We start from the raw sequence: 26,952 nt of genomic DNA on the forward strand, positions 1-26,952 counted from the left end.
TGTGTGCCCAGGCGTCCCTATTCCTTGTCTGTCTGTTCCAGGTTAGGGACAGTGGAAGCCAGCTTGGCTGTGGCCACAAAAGCCTGCCTTCCAGATCTAAGCCAAACATTGATGTTCCCCTGGCCCCAGCCCCTTCTTCTCCCTGTTCTGGTAAAGGAGTAAAGACAAACTCGATACAGGTAGATCTGTGTGTATTCAGTCCCTGCCTCTTGGTAATTTGTCTTATTTCTCAACTCTGGGGCTTCTTACCTGTCAAACCTGCATATTGGTGCTGACACCATGCTTGCTGGTGGCTTCTAAAGATTCCAGGGATGTGAAGAGCTAGCGCTGTACTGAGACAACAGCACCATAAAAGCCTGAGGAACGCAGACCCAATTGCTTTTAGTTTTCCCTTTCCTGCCCTGGGAGCCTTTATCTCTGCCCAGCAGACAGGCTCCGCACTGCTGGTGTGAATGTTTCAGGGTCCCGGCAGAAGCTGGGATGCTCACTGCCCCCGAATAGGTTGTTGGAGGAGGCTGGTCCACAAGTCTCCCACCCAGATGCCTCTGTCTTCGGCGGTGTGCTGCCATATCTCAAATGAACATAGTGCTTTTGGCTTTCAGAGACTCACTTTTCCTGCAAGAAAATCCTTCATCTGTCCTTTAAGCAGTTTGTCTTACAACCACATGGGTGTGTATTGCTCTGTCTCCTTCCAATATTTCAGTTTTCTTGGAATGCAAAAGCAGATAAATGCAAAAGTGTGGGGGGAAGGCTCCAGAGTTTTGGGCAACTTTGAGCCAGGTTTATCTCAATGGGGGACAGACAGGGACCAGGGCAGGCCTCACTGAGCAGAGCTGAGGCTAAACCTGAGGATGTATGGGGAATGTCTGCGTGCAATTGTGGTACAGCCTTGAGCTCGGTGAGGGACAGAACCTGCTTGTTTGGAGGAAACCTGAAAATGATAGGGGTGAGGACTGGGCTGATATCAGAGGAGAATGGAAAAGTGGGGTCAGGAAGGGGTAGGCAATCTCTATCACCTCTTGGACCTTAGTCCTTGTCACATTTGTCACAAGAGCAGCAGCTGCAGTGATCACCACCACACCCTGAGCCAAGGATGTTCCATGCAACCCATCCTGCCACTCTTAGGGTAATTCTGGGGACCCAGGAAAACACCCAGTGTCCAGGGGGCTCATGTTCTGTGTACCTGATTAACACTAGGGGTGAGGGTTGCCTGGGCTTCCCAAGGCAACATGAACCAGGAGCCTCTGGGCAGGAGGCTGAGTTCCCAGGACTGGCTGTGGGCTGAGCGAGACTGAGCTGCACATGGAGGGATGGTGACTCTATCTGGAGACACAGGAGAGAGCTGATGCCCGCTAAACATCACAGAAGGGTGGATAGCTGGGTGCTCAGTCCCAGGGCGGGTGTCCACTTGTGGATATCCATAGCTGTGGATCCACTCTCGGGGCTGTGCCTCTGGATGTCTCCCCTGACACAGTGGGTGCCAGGTGCTGGTGGGGCATCCATGCTCCATGGCCAGTCAGTGCTTTCCTGTGCCTGCCCAGGTGCTGGTAGTCAAGGTGTGATGGAGGAACCACGGGCTGCACCACTGAACATGGGGCCACTCTGAACCCCAGCTGAGGCTGCCAGGATGAGGGCTCCACTGGAAGAGGAGAAATTGGGCAGCTGGGTGCTCCTGGAGCAAATAGAGCTCCTTCCCCTTGGCTTGGGATGGGTACCGCCTGCTTCAAGTAGCTAAGACTGAGTTCTTCCTATAAACACATATACTGTGATAGACCAATTTCTAAAATGTGACTATTGTCCCAGAAAGCAGTTATTATGAAGAGCAGGCACCAAAAAAAGGAAAAGAAAAAGAAACAAACACCCTAAAAGCAATTCAAACGTGGAAGAGAACTTGCCCGGGGATCGCCTCCTCATTTGAAGGGATCTGACTCCAAAGTAATAGAAGGCATGCGAAGTGGGATGGGTCACACACAGGTGCAGACTCCCCAGGGTGAAAGCACCCCACAGTGTGCGAGGCATGGCTTGCTGGTGTGAGCACACACAAGTATGAACCGGCCAGTAGGGGCTGCCCTTTGTTCACAAGTGAGTCACCAGGCTGGAAGGCAGGATCCCTGCTGACACACCTGTGGGCTTTTTCTGGTGGCTTTCGGACCTCTTGATTTTCTTTTTTTAAAATCTCTTTCTGGAGACCACAGTGGAGTGCAGTGGAGGAGCATGGCTGAGCCTGCAGGCGGCCCTGGCCTCAGCCCCCACAGCCAAAAGGGCAGATGCCACAGAAACAAAAACGAAGCAACAAAATCCTGTCCTGCATTCTTTCCTTTTCTCTTTTAAAATTATTTTTATGGGGTCTGTGTTGACAGTGCCTACTGATTGCTTTCACCCTGGGGAGTCGGCACCTGTGCGTGATACACCCCAGTTCTCCTTGCGTCCCCTCCTTCTCCACCTGCCTCCACTGCTTGGTCTCCTTCTCTTGTAAAAGTGCCATCTCCCAGTTTTGGGTCATCTAACTTTTATCTTGATGGTCCCCAAGCGTTTTCCTTTGTCCCTTGAAGGAAACATGCGGATGCTAACGCTCAGCACAGGCCTTCTGCTCTGGTTGCAGTTGTTTTGGGGGAGTTGTTGTGAGGGTTGGGGAGACCATGGAGCAGGTCTGGGTCTCCAGCTCCAGGCTTCTTCCTGCTGAATCCCCAGTCACACCCCTGCAGGGGCTTAGATCATCTCCCAGGGAAGAGGAAAGCTGTGTGGGGAGCTTGACCAAGGCCTTGCTGCCTCTCTCGCTACTTCCGGTCCTGTGATGAGTTTGTCTTGTTTCATGGGTTTGATTTCTGAACACTGCTACGAAGTTTCTGCCTCTACCCCACTGAACTTCAGAAATGAATGCTCATGTCCTTGGTGACCTGGGACTTCCTGCTGTGTCTGATAGACATGTGAGATAGAGCATGTCAGGAAGGATGGTCCCTTATCTGAAAGCTGGCCCTCCTTCCTCAATCTCCAGATCTCGGTAAACAGCAATGCAGTTGCTCAGGCCAAAAAACTTCAAGCTCCCACTGGTTCACTCCGATGCTCTGTCCATCAAGAAAGTTGATTAGCCATATCCTCAAGATGTATCCAACATCTAGTTGTGTATGACCACCCCTACCTCCATGCCCTTTGCACCCCCTCAATGACCCTAGCAGCCCTCCAACTGCTCCAACCTCTCATCTCAAGGCCTTGGAGGGAATTTTCAGTTCCCAGCATGTTCTAAGACTAACACCAAGTAGAGGTTCCACAGTGATCCATGTGCAGCCAACCTCACAGCTGTGTAACTCACCACAGCTGAACCCTGGGAGCAGCCTCTGTGTCCACCAGGCGATATGCGGATGAAGAAAATGTGGTGTTTACACACAGCGGAGCACTGCTCTACCATAAAGAAGGGTATACTTGGGTCATTTGTAGCAAAATCGGTGCACCTAGAGACCATAATGCTTAGTGAAAGAAATCCTTCAGCTAAGGCCCAATCAATATTGCATGGTTTCTCTTCAATGAGAAACATAAATATAAATAAAATAAAGCCCAAAGTACTAGATATCAGGAAACAGGGAGACAAATCTTCTGGAAATGAGAAGAGGACCAAAGACCGAGGGAGGGGTAGAGATGTACAGAGATTGGAATGTGAGATGTGTGTGTACCAACTCCACAATGAGTATCACCATTATGTACTGTGAACACGCACTCAGAAAAATATTTGAAAAAGAAATAGAGCCCACATCAGTCCTCTGTGGTCTCCATGTCCATCCTCTGCAGGGTAGGAGTGGAGCACTGGCCCCTCTGGGTCTGGCCTCCAGGCTCCTCTGATTCACTCTTCCATCCTTGCCAGGACAAGCTCTGTGCATGACCCCAAACATCCAGGCAGCAAGGCATTAGGGCTCTGCCCCACCTGCCACTCCGGCCTGGGATCTGGGCCCTTCCTGGTGGCTTTTGCAGGTCACACGGCCTGAGAGTATCGTCCCCCGACTATTCTACGGGATGGTCCCCCTAAATTCTTCTACTTAAATGCTTCACCATCTAAGATATTTTATGCTTATTGGAAGTTTGGGGATCAATAGTAGGGTGCCAGCACTGCACTAGACTCCTCAACCTTTTTGAATTCTGAGACAAGATCTCACTAGCGTGGGCTGGAACTCACAATCCTCCTTCCTCAGCCTCCTCGGGGGAGGAAACCAAACATAGAAGAGGACCTACAGTATCACATAGTGCACTGACGTGAACTCCAGCAACAGTTCCACAAGCTTTTATAAGTGTGTAGCCTGCAAAGAGATCATCTTAATTCAGACACCCCAGAATGCTGGGAACAGAGGTGTATCCCACCTCGACCAGTTTATAAGTAATGTCTTCTTGTTTACATAGCTTATTAGGTTTTCCTGTCAAGGTGCAAATCCACAAGGGCTGGAATCCTGTGTGCCTCCTTTCTGTTTGGATTTTGCTGTAGCCTCAGTATTTCCAGCAGAGGTGGCCTGGGAAAGACACCCTTGGAGTCTGAGGTTCAGCATTTTGCTCTTAAAAGGCCAGCTCGGGCAGAGTTGGTGGGGTTTCTAGACTGGACACTAGGACTTGGGGCTCCTTGCTTACCCATGCACCAGTGGCCCTGAGCAGGCTGCTTCCTGCAGAGTACTTTCTCACCACTCAGAGACGAGGACTTCGACCTGAGACCCAGTAATGGCTGCTGCCCTCTTTCTCATCTCCCACTGCTTGTAGCTTTTATTTGAGCTCCGAGGCTGTAGACATGTGAACCGTTTACGTTTGTTTGCACCTGCTGGTAGAGACTGAAGGGAGATGTGGCACTGCACACCCCAAGAGTTGTGCCAGGTACCAGCTCTGGGGCCGGTGTCCTGTCCTGAGCCAGGAGCCCTTCCTTCTGGTTAGCATGGTCCCTTGCTGGATCTGCTCCCGAGTCCTCCACAGTGACTTTCCCAGAGGAAGCACCATGGAGGTGCTTGGTCAATACCAAGTCAGGTTCTCTTGCTCCTTTCATGTCCCAAGGAAGGACACATCTGCCCTTTGGAACTTGCAACCCAAAGAATTACAGAAGGTATGAGCAAGCCCATTTCCCAGAAGTGTCAGCAGCACATGGCAAACGAATATTTCTGCTTTTCAACAGGTAGCGCTTCTAAATGAGACCTGAGTCACTCTCAGCATTGTCCTGTGGTTGACCGTGGTCATATTGAAAGTAGACTGAGATCAAACAACTGTGGTCTGCTTGGCCTCCCTGACAGATATTGTTGTAGCTTCTGTAGAGAAACAGAATCAAAGGCAGATTGTCTGTGCATCCATCCATCTGTCTGTCTGCCTAGGTAGTAGCTGGCTGTCATGTATATGAAGGAATTGGTTTGTGATTTTGGAAACTGGCAAGCCTGTAATTCACAAGCCACCTGGCATCTAGAGATTGAATTAGGAGTTGACATTTCAGGCTTGACACTGACCCTGCAGGTCAGCAGGTTAGAAGCAGAGGTGGGATTTCTAGGTTGCAGTTTTGAGGCAGAATTTGTTCTTTTTCCAGAAATCTGTCTGCTCTCCAGCTTGACCTGATTGGAGAGACCCACCCCTGTCACAGTGCAGTGTCTTTCTGGTTGCCCCGTGCTATGTGACATCCTCTTTAAATACTGTAAATATCTTCTTTACTCTCACCAAGGAAACCAGACATCAACCTGGCTGCTGGCTCTTAAGTTTAAGTGGAAAAAAATGGAAATAAATTTAGAGACAAAACTATCTGAAAGTTGTGAAGATAACTTGGGCTTGTAATTATTTTCTACAAGGAATCCACAGTTTCCTTTACGGATCACTTACTATGAGAAGCTTGTTGACAAATATTGGGCAAGCCTCCAGTGGTGATTTCTTAGGCTGTGACAGATTGCAACATGAATCTGGCCTTTGGTATCGTGGCCTTCCTGCTGCATTTTGGGACTTTCTAATTTTTATTTTGTTGCTTTTTGTTGAGAAACAGCTACCATGAATTAAAAGCAATGATTTCAAATGCTCAGTTGAGTGAGATTTCACTGTTGTTCCCGACCAGATTTCTCCATCTCAGACATCGCAGAATATATTTCTCCTTCCCAGAAAGCTCCCACCTCTTTCCACACAATTTTTTTGGATCCTTTCTGGCTTTTAGCATGTCAGAGTATTCTTTGCCTATGGTTGGTCTTCATGTAAGTGCAACGTAGAATATTGTATGTCCTCTTCCGTGTTTGGTTTCCTTGGCTTGGCATAATGTGAGGGAAGAAGGGCTTTATTTTTCACTTGGAAGGAACTCACAGGTACCGAATATGCTGCTCTGGGGATGCACCGGGCCAGGAAGGAGATTCTTCAGGCTGACTTGCTTTCTGCTGCTGAGTAGTTCTCATTCTGCTTTTCGTATTCATTTTCCTGTTAATAGACATGCTGGATTTGTCTACATTTTTGCACACATTTGCTATATTTTGAATATAGCAATCATACACATTATTTTATGATTTTGTGGACATGGGACTTAATACTCTTCAGCAAATACTAGTGGTAGAATTACTAGGTCTTGTGGCAGATGTTCTTTAATTTTATTTTATTATGTTATTCATATATATTCTATGCATGCTATCATATGCACATTTTAAGAGTGAAACTCGGTAAGCTTTTCAAATGTGTCGTCTACGAAATGATCATCATAGTTCAGGCATCATGTGTATTTCTCCTCCTACTTCCCCTAAAGAATAATTCCCGCCCCCCATCTTCTATCCCAGGTCATCACTGGTTTTGCAGGTGCTCCATTAAATCTGGCCTCCTTCATTTAGTCTCATGTTCCTTATGTTGATTTGTGTCACAAGAATGAGTAGTTTCCTCTTTTTCTTGAAAGAAACTTTGTCACCCATTTACACATCTGTGGACAGCTGTCATTTCCAGTCTTCAAGTAGTGTAAATCAAGCTTCTATGTCCATTTGCGTGTAGATCTTTTTATTCGCCTAACACCTGGGCCAAATGGTAAATGTTCAGTCAGAAACTGCAAGTTTTGCAGTTCTGCTCCTGTCAGCCATGCAGGAGAGTCCTGGACCGAACACAGCTCGCCCTCCCCTGGGGTTGCCAGTCTCTTCAAAGTGGAATCATTGTTTATATTTCCCTAACAATTAATAGCTTCAGGTTTATTTTCCATGTATTTATTGCCGATGATATCTATTTCTTTTGTGAAATCTCACTTTCAATGTTTTAAAAGTGACGGTTCAAAACTGACTACTTTGCCTTTTCTGGTCAGTTTTAAGACTAATTTATGAGCAGCAGATGCAAATCTTTCATCAGACCCCTGAATTGTGTCTGCTCCTCTCACACTGTGGCCCACTTAATCTGTTGAAATTTCAGTGGTGTCTTTTGAGGAACAGAAACTCTCTTCAATTTAATGAAGTCCAAGTTCGTCATTTTTCATTCCATGACTAGTGATTTTTGTTTCTTGCTTAAAAATATGTTTCAACAGGTTATGGAGATTTTCCATTGTGTAATATGAACCTTTTTGATTCTATATTTATGCATAATGTAAAAGATGTTTTTTCCAAATGGCCAGTTTTCCCATCATTCTGTGTTCCAAAAAACGTAACTTCCCCATAAGCTCGCATTGGTGGTTTTACCAAACAATGATGCACTCTGTGTATTCAGTCTCTTTTGGAGTGTCCACTCTGATGCCTTAATCAATGTGTCTAGCTTTATACCAAAATCACACTATTGCCATTATTATAACTTTATATTTTGTCTCAATGTCAAGTTGTGAAGATTCTCCAACTTTGTCCTTATATTTTGGGTTTTCTAAGTGTTTTAATTTTCCATGCAAATTTTAGAATTCTCCTAGAAACTACAGAAGGTGATTCTGATGCTAGGAAAATCAAGGTTCACTGCTGTTTAGACAGACAGTTTGCACCCAAAGTAAAATCAAAGATGACTAATGTGGGTTACAGTCACAAATTATGTGAAATTAATATGTATATTTTATACTATGTTCTAGACTTACGGTAGCCTCAAAAGTTTTTGGTTATGATTTAATTATTTCACATATGCAAATACTTATATTGCTGGTCAACAAACATATTTTAAAATGCTCACCATCTCTGACCACTAAGAATTGCAAATTAAAACAAACCTAAGATTGCATCTTACTCCGGAATAAATAGCAATTATTAGGAAGTTAAGTAATAACAAATGCTGGCAAGGCTGTGGTGCAAGAGGAACCCTCCTCCACTGCTGTTGGGAATGTAAACCAGTACAACCATTATGGAAGTCAGTGTGGAGAGTTCTCAACATTGAAATTAGAAATTCCACATGACCCAGAAATGCCCCTGCAAGGTATCTTCCCCAAAGAATTTTATGCATCATACTCCAGTGATAGGTGCACACGCATGTTAATAGCACCAGAATTCATAGTGATTAAATCTTGGAAGCAGACTGTATAGCATTAACAGATGATTGGAGAAAGAAAAGGTGTTGTCTACATGTAGTGGTACCTTGCTTCAAAATTTATTTCCTTCCATAATCCAGTCACAGAATTCATCCCATGACTCTAGTTGCACCTGAATTTCAAAGGTGTAGAATGAATTCTACAATGAGAATCATGGAAAGAATTAAGTTTGTCAGCCGAGGTACCATTGTATCCTGGAACACTGCTTGGCTATAAAAATGACACATTTGAGAGATTTGTAGGAAAATGGAGGTACCTGGGAAACATACCGTTGACTGAAATAGATCAGGCACACAGGCTTAAACACCGTGCAGTACCTCTCATAAAGTGAGACAAAGTACAACAGAGAATAATAAAGGACAGAAAAACAGGGCTGGGGGTGAATCTGTTGCAATAGGGAAGTACTTCAAGGGAAAAGGGTAAGGGGTGAAGAGGAGGGGGAGGGGAGGGGAGTATACTAAAGACCAGTCATGCACAGGAACCCAATAACCCCAAAGATTGTAAACATCCTATGCTATGATGTGGGTTAAGATTAATAACAGCAACAAGCCCGAACATCGGAATGGGAAACTGGAGGAAGTGGGAGGGAAAAATGAGGCAAGGGGAACAGATTTAAAACAGTAAATAAATAGAAAGAAACCAGCTGCAGTATGTACATGAACCTACTCCGTGAGATGACTGTAAACTGCATGTACTGCAAGCATGTACTAGTTTTTTAAAAAGCTAAGAAAAAATCCAAGAAAAAAAACAGGTGGTGAGAATGTCAGTGCTGAGGAAGTCCGAGATCTATAGTACCAGTGAGGAAAATGTAAGCCATCCTGTTTAAATAGACATACTATTTGCTCAAACAATGAATAAACACAGTGACATTCAGGTTTTAAAATATGTATTTGCAGCTTGGAGATCCCTAATTAAAAATTTTTTACAGGAAAATCATATCATGTTTCAAGTTATCATGTATTAGCACCTACATGTTCATTTTTTTCCATTCTTGAGAAGTTTTTGTTAAAAAATTTTTAATAATGATAGAAAGGTGCTCTCTCATTGAATATGAAGAAATCTGCTCCCTGATAGCTCTTGTGAGAATTACTGAGAGTTCCCAAGCATCCTTACTATGAAAGTCTAGCATCGCAGTTTCCTGGGTTCTGAGAGGGCATACAGTAAGCTCAGGGATGTTTCAGCTTTAACACTTGTACATAGCTGTGACCTGGGCTACTCTGAGGAGCAAGCTCACATGGAACTGTCTGATTTGTAAAATATTTGAGGATCATTATCCAATTGCCCACAGCTATCTATTACTTGGGCCATACAAGTTGCATTTAATTTAACTTACATTTATCAAGGACAATTTCAAATAAATGATTGTAAGTGGGCACATAAAAGTTTTCAACACTATAAACCAGAAGCAAAGGAAAAGAGATGTCATGATTTATGTTGGGGGCTGGCTTCGGGGTGGAGCCAGGATGTGATGTAATGGCAGGAAGAAGGTGTATCTCCCTCTTTTGCCTGTTTCCTCCTTGCTGTTTGCAGCAGCTGTGAACTGGGGCCTCGCCGTGCCACCCTGCCTTGGATCCAACTGAGTATGGATTGAAATCTCCAAAAACTGTAAGAAATAAACCTTTCCTTCCCCAACTTTCGTGATCAGGTGTTGGGAGCCGGCCATGTTATTCATGAGAGCATATTCATAAGATGGCACCCGCCTACCGCCTCGCTGCTCCCCCGCCCATCGTGTGCCCAAGATGGCACACACATCCTGCTTCCTGGTTCTTGCTCGCCTTACTGTCCCCGCCATATATGGTAATGATTGATTGCTTCCTTGTTGCCGCCCAATCGCCTGTCCCCATGTGTAATCCCATGATTGGATAACATTAGCTATATAAGCCCAAGTATAGGAAGTGCCCGACGCACAACACGGAAGAAGCCGTCGAGGACGGACATGTATTGAGGTTGCTGCCCAGTCAATAAAGGTGCTTGCAGAGGCTAAGTGTTCGTGTGCCTCATTCCGCGGGACGGAAGCGGCTCCGGACAGCTGGTGGCCCGTACGGGGACAAGAAACCATTCCCGTGCCTTCTGTGGCTCCTGTGACTGTGTTGAAAAACGGTATGTACCTGCGGGTGAGCAGCGGCTTAACCCGGCCCTTGGTGGACGCACTTTAAGGGATCTACTGGTCGACCCCTTGCGGGGATCGACATTGCCCGAAAAAGAAGGGCAGCCTCTGTTGGCTATTGCACCTCGGGGCTCTTTAATTTTGTTAAGATGGGCAATGTTAACTGCGGCCCCCTCGCCTTATCGCTGCGGTTGTTGCTTAGGGCGTGAGGGATTAGGATAGATAAGCAAATGGTGCTGCAGTTTTTCGAATGTATCGATGGTTTGGCCCCATGGTTTCTGCCCACTGGACCCCTCACTTTACCCTCCTGGGAGAAGTTAGGATGTGATATTCAGTTTGCTGAGGAACAAGGGATGGGTGTCGACCCCATGGTTCGCCCCATTTGGGAGATGGTTTGGGCATGTCTTAAAGCCAAAAGTATGGTAGGCGCAGCCCAGGGACTCAAAGAGGCACACCACGCTTTCGAGCAGGCGCGCTCGGAGAGCTCCAGGGAGGCCTCAGAGGTTGGCTCACCAAGCCATTCAGATTCAGAGGGGGAAGACCCTAAGGTGGGCCCAAAGGAGGAAACTGACACTAAGATAGGCCCACATCGCAATACAGGGCAGAAAGTTCATAAACCTGCTGGAGCCTTGTGTGAAGGGTTGATGGAGAGCTTAGAGGAAGAGCTCGAGAGAGTGGAGAATGATATACAGGAAGTACATACCCCAGGCGGGACGAGACCAACCCCATCGGCCCCTCCCTGGGAACCACCCCAGGAAATGAGCACACCTGGAGGCTGGGGGCCGCCCCCTCCCTTCCCTGCCACACTTCTGTCCTCCGGACACCGCTCGTTTCATGGTCGCTTGTGGGACGTCCTGCGTAGGGGCCTTGCCTCATATGACATCCCCGGTTTCTATCCGGTCTTTCAAGACCAGGCCGGCGCGCCTTATTATCAGCCCCTGGACATGAAAGTGGTTAAGGGGTTAAAAGAGGCAGTCTCCACTTACGGCCCCAACGCCCCCTTTACGCAGGCTCTTTTGGATAATATAGGAACCACCCCTTTGACACCCTCGGATTGGGCACAGCTTGCAAAGGCATGCCTGTCTCCAGGCCAATTTATGGACTGGAAGGCTTGGAACGACGAGTATTGTGGGGAGCAAGCTGATACCCCCGGTAAAGGCCTGGGAATCAAATTGTAAGGAAATACCTCTTCTGCCTGCCGTCACTAAGAGGGACAGGAAGGGGCTGGGGATTTAGCTCAGCGGCATAAGCACCTGCCTTACAAGCAGGCAGTCGTGAGTTTGATCCCTGGTACTGATAAAAACGAAAAAGACAAAAAAAAAAAAATGAGCAGCCTATGCTGTTCTCTCCCTGATCTTTGGATTCCCGTGCAAGCCCAGGACTGGGTCGGACCGGTCTCACAGCAGATCTCGCTCTCTTCCTTACCAACCAGAACTAAAAGAGGGATAAAAGATTGGTTGTGGCAGGCAGCGGGGGTGGTCTCTTCTCTGTTTGTTCCTGCAGTGGGACAGGCTGTTTTGCAGGCATGGACCTCCGAGCAGCTCGCGCTGACCATGGATGCAGTCAATTGGCTGAGCAATGCCACACGAGAGACCATCAAGGCTCAAAGGCAACAGATTGAGCTTAACAGCCAGGCTATACTTTGGCTACAAGAAGAGATCCAGCTCATCGGGCAGGAGATTGATGCACTGTGGCAGGTTGCCACTCAACTCTGTGATCAGAGGTGGCTGCCTTTCCGGGTCTGCGTCACCCCTGTTCGCACCAACCTGACTGAAACTACAAAGACTATGACTAAATGGCTGCAGGACACTTATTTGCCAAAATTTCACAACCTGTCAATGATTGTTAGTCAGGAATTAGACGAAATAGAAAAAATTCAGTTGAACCCGGTTAGATTTGATTTGTCTACCCTGAGTGATGTTCTAAAAGGTTTATGGAATCATGTCACCTCTTGGTTCTCCTGGCCCAATTTGACTACCTGGATTTTTATTGCTGTTGCTATCCTGGTTGGATTAGTGGTTGTTAAATGCTTGCTTGATCGTTTGATGCAGACTCAACAACAAGTCAGATTTACAGCCATGGCGGCTATGCAGCTGGCGGAGGCTGGCCCATCTGGTGGTCGGGCGGCTGCATTATCTCCTTCATGTTGCAGAGCATCAGTTATAAGGATGCTGAATGGGCGAGCCGAAGACGGGTAAGATCAAGGTGCCCCACCTTGCTCAACCTAAGACAGGCCCCATTCCATTAAGACAGCAAGAGGCACCAAGGTGCGAGACCAGATGGTACTGCATGACATTCTACTCTTGGGGTTTTTGAAGAGAGATGTCAGGCTATATGTCTGTATGCATCTAGGTTTCATCCGAATTATCCTAGCCCTGCGCAAAAGGATGAGGCTTGGAGGTCCCTTCCGATGCGGGGGTGGCCAACCTGTGCCGGGGGATGACCTCAGAGCCATGCACAGCGGGGTACAGACCTCTGTAGTCACTTGGAAAGTCTCGCTGTCCTTCCTTGTAAATAACAAAGGGGAGATGTTGGGAGCCGGCCATGTTATTCATGAGAGCATATTCATAAGATGGCACCTGCCTACCGCCTTGCTGCTCCCCCGCCCATCGTGTGCCCAAGATGGCACACACATCCTGCTTCCTGGTTCTTGCTCGCCTTACTGTCCCCGCCATATATGGTAATGATTGATTGCTTCCTTGTTGCCGCCCAATCGCCTGTCCCCATGTGTAATCCCATGATTGGATAACATTAGCTATATAAGCCCAAGTATAGGAAGTGCCCGACGCACAACACAGAAGAAGCCGTCGAGGACGGACATGTATTGAGGTTGCTGCCCAGTCAATAAAGGTGCTTGCAGAGGCTAAGTGTTCGTGTGCCTCATTCCGCGGGACGGAAGCGGCTCCGGACAATCAGGTATTTTGTCTCAGCAAAGAGTAAAAAGTAACTAAGACAGAATTTGGTACTGAGGACTGGGGTTGTTTGCTGTGACTATACCTGACTATGTTTTTGGAGAGGCTTTGGAAATGGCTTGTGGGCAGAGTTTGGAAAAGTTCAGACATGTTGCCTGGATGCATAGAGCTGGAGCAGCTTAGGCTGTTCTGTAGTGGAGATTCTGGTCAGAGCTCAGGAGACCAGAATGCTGATAGAAAGCCTCATGGTAAAGACCAGGCTTGAGAGGTTTCTGCTGGTAAGAAGGATTGCATTGGTTGTTGGACTCCCCATGATGTGTGTTATGCCTTGGCAGAAAGTTTGTCTGCATTTTGCTCATGCCTAGAGACTTTGCCTGAGACTGACACAAAGGGCAATGGATTGATTAGTCTAGAAAAGGAAATTTCAAAGCAATAGAATATTGAGGCTGTGGCATGGTTATTGTTGGGGGCTTTTAGCCAGCTTTATGTTGCAAATCAAGAGCAAAGAGCCCTGCAGGGTAACTTGTAATACTGTGCATTTGGCCAGAAGGAAAATTCCAGGAATGCTGTGGATTGTAAAGACAGAATTAAGACTCTGATTCCTGAGGAGAAACAGAGAGATAAGAAAGATGGCCCCGGGGCATTCCAGGAAGTGGGCAAAAGTGAAAGAATTTGCTCAGATGGAAAAGCTACAGAACGCCATGCTCCAGCATGCTCCAGAGGCCACATGAGGTTCCAGAATGGCAGCAACATAGAAAAGCTTTTCTTCACAAACAGGTTCACAGAGCCCAATGATCCAGGCATTTGACCCTCACAGTGGAGACAGAAAAGCCTGGCTACTGCTTCAGCTGACATTGGTGGCATCCAAAAAGTGCTGATTTTAGGTGTAAGGAAAATGTACAAATTATGAACATATGATGGCTGGCTTTCACTTCAATTGCAAAGGGCCTGGAAGGCCAACCAATGCGCCCCTGAGAAAGCAATTTGTAAGATGTAAAGGTGAAGCCAAAGGTGCAATGGAGACTCCAGAAGTTTGGAAAAGCTAAGAACATGGATGATCCAAGCAAAGCTGCAAAAAGTGGGCAGAGAGGATTTATTTTTATTTATTTACTTATTTATTTTAGAAAAAAAATTTATTTAAAGAGGAAACAAAAAAGTACATGGAGGGAAAAAAGGGTAGAAATAATACAGAATTACAGAAAAATAAACAGTAAGAAATCACCAGTTGATAAGTTACATATTGTCATCTTAGAAATAGTTATTCAGGTTACAAAATTAAAGTATGTAAAGTGACATTCAAATAGTGAAACTGCCAACAGTTCTGCTCAATGATCTAACAAAAACTTAGTAATATGGTTATCAGTCCTACACACTTGTATTTTATCTTAAAGAGGGTAAGATTAAACATATCAAAACAGAACAAAACAGTTTGAAAAGAAACAGTTTAAAGGAATACAGATTTCAAAACAAGTCCACTGGAGATCTTCACTGTTTATCTAATTGTCTCTAGTTTCTTCCAAATAGTTGTCTCCAGGTTCACGCACATTAAATACATACTGCATATTATAGAACTAATCAAATCATTACAGGATGATGAAGGCTTTTTAGGTCTTCAAGATCGTCTCTGTCTCATGTCTGCTACTCCACTTTACTGCTATGATTTGTCTACCTTATTCCCTCATTCCACTGTCTGCCCCATTCATTGAGGCCTGATCAGAGAGGATTTAAGAGAAAAGCTGCAGGAGCTGAAGTGCCATGAGGATGGAATCAGCCAAGCCTTTTGGAGCTTGCAACCAGATTGCTTCAAATGCTGAGCATGAAACTCTAGGACTTACTGTTCACCCTCCTGGATGTTGGACTTGCTTTGTTTCCAATGCTTTAAATTCCCCTGCTTGTAACTTTTGGAATGGTAATATTAACCTTGTACTTTGCATTTCAGAAATGTTTAACCTTGTTTCATTTGTACAGAGGGTTACAGTTAAGAGTTTGCCACAGATCTTGGAGGAGACTTGGGACTTTGACTTTCCAGTAATGCTGACGCTATTAGGACATGGAAACTCTTGGAGATGGACTAATGTCTTTTGTATAAAGGATGTACATGAGTGCTGGGAGTCAGGGGTGGAACGTCATGGTTTATGTGGGTGGCCCCCAGACCTCATGCATTTGCATTGTGAATTTGTGATTGGTTCATTGTCTAGCACTTGGATTGGGGTGTGAATGCTACACTGGTCTAGGGGTGGAGCCAGGATGTGATGTAATGGCAGGAAGAAGGTGTGTCTCACTCTTTTACTTGTTTCCTCCTTGCTGTTTGCAGCAGCTGTGAACTGGGGCCCCTCCATGCCATCCTGCTTTGGAGCCAACTGAGTACAGACTGAAACCTCCAAAAACTGTAAGAAATAAACCTTTCGTTCCCCGACTTTGTTCATCAAATATTTTGTCTCAGCAATGAGTAAAAAATAAAACAAGAGTCAAGGTGGACTTTAGTAGATCAATTTTGAAAATGTAGAGTGGTCATAAGAAAGCCTAAAACACAGCCAGACACTGGACGCATTCTGATTTGCTTGCAGAAATGCATGGCTGTTTCAATCTCTTGCTTGATTTGTTTATTATGAGCTCGTGCTTTCACATTTCAGGGTTCCACCCACTGTCATGTTCTGTGTCAGATGGTGTTGGAAGAGTTAGAGGTAAGAAGGTTCTAGTTTTTTTTTTAAGAAGAGGTGTACAGTACAGTAGACCAACTTACTTTCTCTAACATCTCAGACTCAGTTATAAGAAGGAAAGTTTTCTCACTGTGGTTTATCTTATTTTCAGTTGATACTGAGGGAATAAAACCCACTTTGGCTTTGAGTTTCAGAAAGTCCAGCTTTAACTGGCAAAATCTGGCTTTACACTGACTTATCACAAGTAGATGAGCAAGGTCAATTTAGTTAACCAATCTCGCCCTGGGTTTTCACTTTATTCTGTAAACTGTGAATGACCCTAATGATAGGTAACATGCAGAATTTTACTTTATTATACTTTTTGTTATTTTAGAATTAAAAGTATTATACTTTTAATGAAAAATTAACTATCCAATGGATGGTTGAATTATTTCACAACATCTGGACTTGGTCAAGTGCTTCTGCAGAATTTTCTGATTAGGGAGCCCACTTTCCAGGCCTCCTCCTGCCCTTCTCAGACAGAAGTTTTCTTTCTCTTGATAAAGCTTTTCCATTCTTAAAAAAAAGAAAAGAAAGGGAATTTCATGATTATTACATTAACATTCCAACTGATACTTTATTTTTAAAACCATCAGACCAAACCAATATATATGTGACCTAATTTAGTAAATCAATACCCATCTTTAGTAGATATTTGGCAGATTTCTTTGAGTGTTTAAAATAAAAGAGAGGCTGCCTCTGTAGACAGCCTGCAGCACAGTAGAAACCAGGAGAGCCAAGATCTATTCTTAGCCTGGTTGCTGGCACTGCTGAGGCCCTGCAGCCCTTCATTTGGGAGTAAGCAGTATCTCTTACCTGAAGTCTGTGATAAGGAGAGCAATCTGTGATTAAATGTGCTTTCTTGGAGATATTTAGGGTGGCTGTGTTTTCTCCTGTGTATCTAGATTTCTATATTGGCTCCATCCCTCTCCTGATGTTTTAAGATAAAAAATATAGGAACTGATTCTTTCGCTGAAAGAAAACTGAAAAATGATTTAATTATTATTCACAGAACTTCAACTATGCTACAAAACCCTTTGGTGATCCTCAGAGACAAGCTGAGGCCGGAACAAATATTTGAGAGTTTGGGATAGTTTTGGATAAGTTTTGTCTGATGCTTTAGTTCTAGTTTTTCTTTTTGCTTGGCTGTTTTGTGATGATTACGGTGTTGGGCAGAGGTCTGTGTTTTATATGTGACTGCATTTTCTAAGGGCTATTGAACTTTATGACTTTAATATTTTAAAATAATAATTCATTTTCTTTCCTCTTGATTGGGGCTCTTTGAATGCATTTTCAAGAGATTGAAAAAACAGAATTATGAAATAGCCTGATCACGGGAAGGGTCATACGGTCCAAAAGAGCAGTAGGAATAAATACATGTCTGAAATTTGCTGTCGGATATATGTGTACTTATTGAACATGTGTTGATTGATTATTTTCCTTGGAAGAGCTTGAATCTGTAAAAATCATGGCTACATAAATATTTTGCTTGTGACTTTGTGTGACTTATTCCTTCCTAGAGACGCAGATTCTTCTCCCCAACTCTCATTCCAGCTCAGCACCACACATTGTCTACCGCAGCGGAGAGGGTCGCACTCCAGGGTCATTAGTTGCTCTGATCAGCCGCAACAATGAGTGACCTACGCTTGCTCTCGACTGATGCACTGAGCAGAGGGCTTTGGTGCTTGGTGATTCTAACCATGCCCATATATTTCACAGCAGCGAAAGGTAACAAGCATAGTTCTACAGCCACTATTTTAAAAATTGAATTCCAAGAGCACTTGTTTTAAACCACTTGCTTCTGATTGTTGCAGCTGAATTATCATTTGGAAAAACAGTATTTTTGCTCAGCAGTTATTCTTTATCACAGGTCTGAAAAGAAGAAATTTTCCATAATAAACAAGTAACAGTTTCCCAATACTCAAATAAGCTAGAATTTAGCTCAATGCCTGCAGGTGACAGGTGTCCTAGGCATTTATTGACTGACACATACTTTGTTTAGGTAGACAGGGATGCTTGTCCATGAAGCAGTGTGAGAGGTTTAGCTCCCCATTAATTTATTCATCTATGGTCCCTGATAAAGCCTTTCATAAAAGATCTTAATCATGTACTTAGCCTTTCTTCAAATGCCACAACATATAATTCATTTTAAAATTGAATTTTAGATGGAAACGTCAAGAGGACCACAATTGTGACCTTCACACGTGATCATTTAAGGGCCGTCTGTGTGTTTCATTTGCAGTGTCCTCATCATCACCGAGCCTGGAAAACGAAGCTTTGATTGTGAACTGTCCGGTTGGCAGAAGTTCCCTTCTCCCCAGGGAATGGTATTACCCGAAAACAAACCGAAGCATCCCCACCCAGAGTAGTAACAGAGTCTTTGCCTCACAGGGGATGTTGAAGTTTCTCCCTGCCAAAGTGGAAGACTCTGGAGTTTATACTTGTGTCATCAGAAGGTACAATCCGGGAGTCACCTTAATCTTTGTGCCTATCCTCAGTGTGTGTAGGGAGATCTCAGCTGGCTGAACCCTGCCTCCTCCTCTATTCCTTTGTGGAAGGTTGAGTTTGTAAGCCCATCGGAGTGGAAGAGTCTTTTAGGACCTTAATAGCTATGATACTTGATCGGACCATTACAGCAGATATAGCTCTTGAAGAAATGGCTAAGGATTCATGTTTTAGGGCCTGCAGAGGGGCTTGGCTTTATCTCAAGCATAACAAAAAGTATTTTAAAATCTAGATTTGAGCAATTATTTTCAGTAAGAAAAGAACCACTGCATATGGTTGGCTTAAGAAGAAAAGCCACACTGAGCAAAAGCTAGAGTGGGGTGAAGCTGTTTTACAGTGCTAAATAAACTCTTTCTAATTAGCTTATCTTAATAGTCCCAGCAGGAATATGACTGGCTATGTGAATGTCACCATCTCTAAAAGGTCCACAGATTGCCACATTCCAGATGATGTGAAGTACGCTACAGTCACTGTATCAGAAAAAAATCCCAGAATATATTGTCCCAACATGTACCCCTACAATTGGACCGCACCTTTTCAGTGGTTTAAGGTACCAGGACATTTGGGAGGGCTGGAGATACCAGTTAAAATAGATACAAAAAAAGAATGACCCAACAGTGAGGGGATTTTTTTGTTGTTGCAGAACTGTAAAGCTCTTCAAGGACCAAGGTACACGGTACACACGTCGCATTTGTTTATCCATAACTTGGGACCTGATGACGAAGGTGATTACACGTGTAGATTTACACACAATGAGAACGGAGTCCACTATAATGTGACAGCCACCATGTCGCTGGTTGTTAAAGGTGAGCTGGGACCTGCAACACAATCAGACACTGGAACAAAGATGGCACTGAGTGCCCTGCCCCAGACCCTCCGCCCTGTTAGTCCTGATCACAGGGACATTTGCTGATTGCCCTAGTCAGGTTTTAGAAATTTGAAGGGAGACCGCTGATCCCAAACCACACCTATGTCTTTTTCTGACTTTTTTTTTTTTCCCAAGATGAAGCCATCTGAATGCTAATGGCATGCACTGTCTTGAATGGCTTTTTAACTGTCCCTTTGTAACTGTCCCAAGGCTCTTCATATCCCCAAACCATTACACGCTCAAGCCTTCATGCCAAAGGGCACTGTGTCTGCATAAAACCCACCCACACTGTCAGTCTGTGCCATCCCTAAGTGACTTACGGTCCATACCACACCTAAGCACCGTGTTACATGGTGGTTATGCTGCTTTGTGTGAGGAGTACTGACAAGAAAGCAGTCAGCACTTGAGCTGGGCGGGAGCAAGCTTCTTTCCCAACACCTTCTACCCTTAGTTGGCTGAGTCTGCAAATGTGCACCATGAAGTTGTGGAGGATGCAGATGAGGGTGATAAAAACAAGGCGCCATGATTTTCAGCCCTGGGGTGCAGTGCTTTTGGCCTGCCCAGGGACCTGAAGTGGGCTGCTTAATTCTGAAAACCATTTTTTTCAAATATATTTAAAATTTTTAAAGACCTTGTTTAGGGGAAAGAGTTAACAGACGTAGATGAATGAATGCATCAGATATACAGGGCATGGACTGTTGATGCCAGTGAAGAAGCCAGGCCACACAATAATGTTTCAGGCCAGCATTTGTTGTCATGACACTAAAGAGAAGAGAAAGCATCATAGTGTATCACAAGTAGTATGATAAATATTATACATTTTAAAAATTAAGTTTATTGGTAAGTGTTAGGTATCCATAATGCTCATGATCATCCTAGGGAATTTGTACCTTACAGGATATATCTTGATTCTTTTCTCTCCCGTTTGCCCACCCTCTTTTCAACTTCTCAGTTACAAAAGCTTTATTTTCATTTTTGCTCCTCTTCTCTCATTTTTTTGTTATTCCTTTCTTCTCTCTCCCTCCCTCATCCCCTTGTGCACTGGAGCATTTTCTTCCTATTTCACAATATCTATATGTACATTTTGGTCTTTATTTACAACTGAGGCATTCTGTTTGTTTCCTGCATATATGAGCTTACTTGCACTGACCAGAAAAAATTGAGAGCATCGCTATAAAATAAGATGCAAAACCGTGAAAGGACAAACTTCATGCTTCATACTACCCAGTGCTCCCTTAATACTTACATTCACCTCCTGTTTTTAATTTTTAGATAGGCCAGGGACATCTATGTTTCCAGTGATCACAGCGCCTTCGCAGAACGAAACAAAGGAAGTGGAGATGGGTAAGAGAATTGCGAAAGAATGCTGTGAACACTGGATGTGAGGGGTCCCCGAGTGAGCCCATGGAGGACAGTGACATGCCCCAGCCACGTGTGACTGTTTGAACCACGTCCCAGCAGCATTCGGGACTGACAGCTGCATCGCATTTTACAGTTCACGTTGCTTTGTGTTTGCATTGTGTTTTGTTCTGACCTCTACCCTGGAGACACGCACCATTCACACTGTGATTTTGAGAAAAGTCAGGCTCAGAGGTGTCCAAGGAGACATCCAACGTTAGGGGAAACATGCAAAGAGACTTCCTGGCTCTTCTATCCTGCCTTTCTAGGCATTCATTAGGAATGGATAGGATCCAGAGGTGTCAGCAGCAGAAGCAGCATCATGAGCCCTGGTCCTCCTTGCCCCCCAGGCTTGGCTGCAGCCATCAAGGCCCACACTCTGTTGCAACCAAGAGCAGGGCTTTTCCTGATTCTTCAAACCTTGTCCTAGCTCTCCTCCTTCCCATCCCCCAGACTGTTACCTGTCACGTGCTGCTCCCTACACCGCTCTCCTTCCCTTCCCCAGAGCAGGCTCAGGGCACCCTTCTTCCCTCAAGACCTGCACAATATTTCCACGCAAAATGTGACCATCATGCTCTGTATTCTCTCCCTCGGCCTCCCAAGCCTCTGTGTTCGTCTCTCTGGCGTCATTCTGCAACCCAAGTGCTGCGATCATTTCTTCCTCCCCTCCCAGAAGAGTTCCTCATATCACTCACGATGGGGCTGGGGCTCAGGGAGGGTTGTCCAAATGCAGGGCCATGGCTGACAAAAGCCCTGACACTTTCAGTTCTAAAGGAGGAGGTCTCAGGTTCCAGGAGTGGGGTTGCACCATGGAGAGCACTGTTTCTGGACATGGGGGTCCTGGATGAGGGGCTGGGCTGAGCAAAAGCAAGAGAGCTCATGGAGAGGGGAGGAGAATGCAGTTGAGCACAAAAGTGTGGAGGGGATCAGGTGAAACTAACTCAGTTTCTGGCCATGGAAAAGTCCCCGCCTTTCGGTTTCCTGGAGGTGAGTGAGTGGTGAGTGGTGGGAGCCAAGCTGCACACTGAGCTGGGGTGAAGGCAGAGAGAGACACCGGGAGAGGGCAGGAAGGAAGGAGCTAGAGCCCTGAGAGCTGATGGGAAGACCTGCGGGCAGTCAGGCCATCATAGACTCCTTGACTGAAATGAAACACTGCTGGTAGAATTTACTCTGATTGGTGGATTTGTTTGCTTCTCACCCAGGGGAGGCAGTGAACATCACCTGTGTGGCCTGCTTTGGGACACGGCCGCAGTTCTTCATGTTCCTCCTGTGGCAGGTGAACGGGACTAATGTCAACGACATGGGGGTAGCAAGATTTCAAGAGGAGCAAGGGGAAATTCAAAGGTATTTTTGTGTGAAGGCAAAGCACTCTCCTTCCCTTCCTGACAATGGGCACCTACAAAGGAAGCATTCAGTGTAACAAGATGCCAGGCATGGTTGTGCACATCTGTGGTCCCAGCACTGGGAGGCTGAGGCAGGAGGACTGCAGATTTCAGTTCTTCCTGAATGACTTAATGAGACTCTGTCTCAAAATTTAAAAAATGACAAGTAAAAGGGGCTCTGTGACAAGCAGTGCATGGTGTGATCCCCAGACTCTCTCTCTCTCTCTCTCTGACACACACACACACCCCTGACAAGCTGCCTTCTCAATTCCAGCAATAATATGCCCTGTCTCAGGGCCGTGTTGAAAATAACTGAAGTGAAGGAAGAAGATTTGTCCCTGGAATACAGCTGTCTGGCTTTGAATTTGGATGGGTTGAGACAGCGCGCTGTGAGGCTGATAAAGAAAAAGCCAAGTAAGGAGTGTTAGTGAGACGCTGGTCGCCCAAGTTTGCAGTATCCACTGTAAGCCAAGATGCTTCTCAGAGGACAGAGACCCTGCAAATGACCTGTCACACACAGTGCGATCCTCCTTTTAGAGGTGCTATTTGTGTTCTGGCCTTTTGGAAGATCTACTTTCTTCTCCTCCTCCTCCTCTTCCTCCTTGTCTTCCTCTCCCTCCTCTTCCTCCACCTCCTCCTCCTCTTTCTCCTTCTCTTCCTCCTCCTCACCTTCCTCTTCCTCCTCCTCCTGCTTCTTGAACTCCTCTCACACTCCAGCTGCTTCCTTGGCCACCCCTCCCCATCCTGGCCATAGGGAACCAAGGGAAGACAAGTTGTCTACAGAGAGCTCAAACCAGGAAGAGAGCTCTTTGGGAGTCCTTGTGCTTCTCCTTGTCCTGGACCCCAACAGTGCCACTGGACATCAGTTCTGCATGGCTCCTTGTGGGGACCCCTGATCTCTCGTCCTGATGTCCCAGCCCAGTTCCTGATGACACTGGCCTCTTGTCTGTGTGTTCGCTTGTTCTTTGGGTTTCCAAGCAAACTCTTTCTGTCTGTCAGATGAAGGGTTTGGCCCCATACAAAGCGGAGGGAGAAGGATAGGGTGTTTTCACACTCCAAGAGGGGCAGTGCAGCTATGCAGAAATCACTCAGGATTTGTCAAGTAGCCAAGAAAGGAGATGAGCTCTGAGCTCATACCCACATGTGAGTGTCGGACAGACAGACAGGGGCTCAAAGGATTGGAGTTGTCATGGGAGGTCTCTGCCTGAGCTGGGCTTTGCCTTTTTTTCTTGTTTTAATGTGGATCCTGACCCCTGATTTGTAAGGTCATAGAAAACACACAGATGAATTCAGCAGGACACTGGGCTTGGGCTGACGATAGCTGTGTTACCAGGGTGACTGTGGACCATGCCAGGGGTCATGGCGTGGGGGTGGGACCTCAGGCAGAGGGAAGCCCTGTATCCACTGTACCCTCCACACACAGCTCCTTCCTGCCTCCCTTTGCACCATGCTTACATGATCATTTATGAGCCATCTCTTGTCGCCTGGGCACCACAATTGTGCTTTCCCTGTGTGTGATTTTTATACTTTCTAGGTTATTTGTATTTCAACTGCTTTTCTTCACGTTAACACAGGTGCACTATTTCGACAACTGTAAATTAAACAAAAACTATCTGTGCTGCTATTGAATTGTCATAGTGGACTCTTTTATATCTGAAATGACAGGGTTTCTTGACTCTATATAAGAAAAACAAAGAGTTTATCTTTAAATGATTAAATAAACAAAGCTCATAATAATAGTAGGACACACACATACACATTATTTTCTATGTCCTGGACCTTAATTATTTTACATCTAAATTTCTCAGCACTCCAAGAATGAAGGATGACGACGGTCTCTAATTTTGGAGATAAGAGAAGGAAGGCGAAGAGAGCTGAGTCCCTTGCTGTGGACCACAGCTGAAGTCCAGATTCCTGCATACCAGCCCATTCATTTACCAACACAAGAACCAGTTAGCGATTCAATACCATGCACAAGAAAAGCCTAGAGGTGTATGAGATCATTAACACGTAGGCAAATATTGAACTTCAGGATTTTTTCAACATATTGAACCACTTTCTTTCTCTCACCGAGGCATCAGACCCTCCCCAGGAAGGCACAGCCCTTGCATATATCCAGGCAGGAGTTTATTTACACAGCCCATTGCAGTGATTAGAAAGCTTGCCATTGAAACAGTAGGCTCCCCGCAATTTTCAGTTCCTTCTGCCAACTTGGGACCACTTCACCTTGCTCATCCCTGATTTCATAGTGCTGGGTGCTCAGACAGCTGATGGACCCCTGGGAACGGTAGAAGAATGCATGAACACTGGACAGTGATTTTGTTGTCACATCTGAGACCCAACACATGGAAATTAGAACTAAAATGAACAAGAACCAAACACCAAACCTCACTTGTGGTTCTGCTCATGTTTATCTTTGAGCAGGATCTTTTCTAAGATGAGAAGGGCAACCATTCTAAGAGCAAAGTGAGCTTAAAACAGCCGGGGGTACTATGAATGACCACAGTTCCTACCACCTGACTTCTGTGCATCAGTTTGAGATGTGAACTGTGCTGCATGCACCTTTGCTGAGGCCAGGAGTGTGTGGGGCCCTTCAGTGATGGCCCCATGAGGTCCGGCATCAGGGAGGAAGGGCTTGGTGCAGGGCTGGAACCAGAGACCGACATCCCACCCAATGCACTGCATAGACTCACCAGCTGTGGTTTCTGCCTTGGGTCTGACACCCACCTCAGCTGTAGGGTGTCCCCCAGACCTGCAGAACCATGCAAGACCTAAGGACCATGCTCCTTAGTCTTCCAGCAAACACTCTGCGTTATCACAGGACTCCAAGTTCTCCTCATCTTGTATCCCCAAATGTTGCACCACATTCTATGCTGAACCCCTGCAATCTGTCTCCACAGAAACCAGCCTTCCACTACTGTCAGCTTCAGCTCGCCTGAAAAACTCTTTCACTGTCAGTGGTCAAACTGATACTCTCTCTTAGCTCCTGTGACCTTCTCAGTAGAGCAAAAGCTTAACAGGGAGTTTAAGTCCAGTTGCATCTAACCCTGACCCATTTCGTAATCCCATCTTTTACCAGTGCCCCCATGGGACACTTGGGTTCCTTAGCAAATGCATTAGCATGTCCACACTTCTGCTCACATCTTCCTTTTTGGCCTGGTCCCTGCTAGGACCTCCTTTCCCAGCCCAACGTGGGGCGAGTTCACCTAAAAGCCTCCATCAGCTGAAACCACAGCTTTGCCTCTTGTTTTAGTTAGGTGGCTCTGCCCCTTGGCTCTTGAGAATGCACTGATGCCTAAACCGGTGCTTTGTATGGAGTGGGGCTCAAGAAGCATCCATTTACCCATTATTAAAGGAGCTCTGAATATTCCAGGTGCAGCTCTTAGGTGTGAATCCCACACGCCCAGGGGAGGCTAGCACCCCTGCCTTTACCCACTTCATCTCATCTGAATAGCACTGATAGTTATTGTTCTCCTTGCCACCGTCTTTTCGTGGAAACATCTACTACATAGCTGCAGGATGTAGTGCTCTGCTTTCCCTGTGGTGATAGTATTGTGGTGATAGCCCGGAAAGTGTTCTGGATTGATCTGACTCTACTCTGGAGAGACATAGCCAGACCTTACAAAACACGGAACGGTAAATGGTCAATTTCAAGGGTTTCCTCAAAAATGCCTATGGATTACTATCTCATTAAACTCCTAATCACCATGCTGTCCACTCGGTCTCCATTTCTGTTCTCTGTGGTTTTCAGTGAGGCTTCTGAGTCTTCTCAGAGACTGTTTTCCAAACAGCTCTGTGGGTCCCGCAGCTCTGAGCGTCACCTCTACAGCTCCACCTTCCTGCCCCATAGCCTGGTGCTGGTACCAACTCCACGATGGATTTTTCTCAAGCCCAGTGACGTTTCTATATTTAGGGAAATGTGTGCTGGTAAAGCTTGATGAAATAAAAGTCACAGAATTGGTCCTGTTTTCCAGATGTGAGGATGTGACACAGGTGTATGAAGCCCCCACTCAGTAAGAGTCCCCACAGGAAGCAGGATGGCTCTGCATGCTGAGGTGGACACTGGGCTTCACTTAGGAGCAAGCACACGCTGGAGCTCAGTGCACGGCCCACGTGACTATTACCTAAGTGTTAGTTATGGGATTCTGAGACCTTCAGCGACCTCCTCCCTTGGCATGGTCAGCCTTTAGTACTTCCTTCTTCCAGGGACATGTAGTGGTCCCCACCTTTCACCCTTGGCTCCCATTCCTATGGTTTCAGTTATCCAAAGCTAACTAAAACCCAAAACACTCCTGGAAAATTCAGGAAACATAAAACGCAAGTTATGAAGTGCACGCCTTTCTGTGTGCCATGAGGACATCTCACAAGGCCCCACTCCGCCCCACCCGTGACAACCCATCATATCCAGGCTGTCCTCGCTGGCTGCCTGTACCTCAGTGTCTTGGTTATCAGATGGGTGGCTGTGAAGTCGCAGTGCTCCTGTTCAAGTAATCCTTACTTTACCTCATTGGGGCCCCCAGGTGCAGGAGGAAATCTTTACCAACGTATTCTTAGCAGAATAAGAAGAGCTGTGGCTGCTGTTTCTTAATACTTTGAGCCGATGGTGACTTTGTGACAGCCGATTGTTATGATTTTCCT

The 26,952-nt window shown here is 45.7% G+C and overlaps 1 pseudogene; it reads left to right on the forward strand.

Annotated features, from left to right (window-relative positions):
- The window catches only part of LOC100725307 (interleukin-1 receptor-like 1), a 72,617-nt pseudogene that overhangs the window by 41,563 nt on the left and 4,102 nt on the right, over positions 1 to 26,952 (forward strand).

This window comes from Cavia porcellus, unplaced genomic scaffold (genome assembly GCF_034190915.1).
Source record: "Cavia porcellus strain 051 isolate PalLab524CR breed Dunkin Hartley unplaced genomic scaffold, mCavPor4.1 scaffold_18, whole genome shotgun sequence".
NCBI lineage: Eukaryota > Metazoa > Chordata > Mammalia > Rodentia > Caviidae > Cavia > Cavia porcellus.